Source organism: Triticum aestivum, chromosome 6B, assembly GCF_018294505.1.
Source record: "Triticum aestivum cultivar Chinese Spring chromosome 6B, IWGSC CS RefSeq v2.1, whole genome shotgun sequence".
Lineage (NCBI taxonomy): Eukaryota > Viridiplantae > Streptophyta > Magnoliopsida > Poales > Poaceae > Triticum > Triticum aestivum.
The window spans coordinates 24453103-24453333 of record NC_057810.1 but is presented as its reverse complement, the minus strand read 5'-3'; positions in this window follow the sequence as shown (position 1 = coordinate 24453333).

Sequence of the window (231 nt, the reverse complement as noted above, 5' to 3'; positions counted from 1 at the left end):
TTTTGTCGCCAGAAAACCCTAGAAAATGCATCGAGTGTCGCATATGAACGATACTTGTCACGCATGCAAGCCATGGTCATCGTAGGGTATGCATGAAGTTTGGGATCATTTGGTGGGACCGTCAACGAAAACCAATTTCAGACCTGACCTCCGGCAGACCCGAATGGTCCTGCTTGTACATGGTGCATGTGGAAGCATGCATGAGATGACCCCAACTTTTGGGAGCATGTG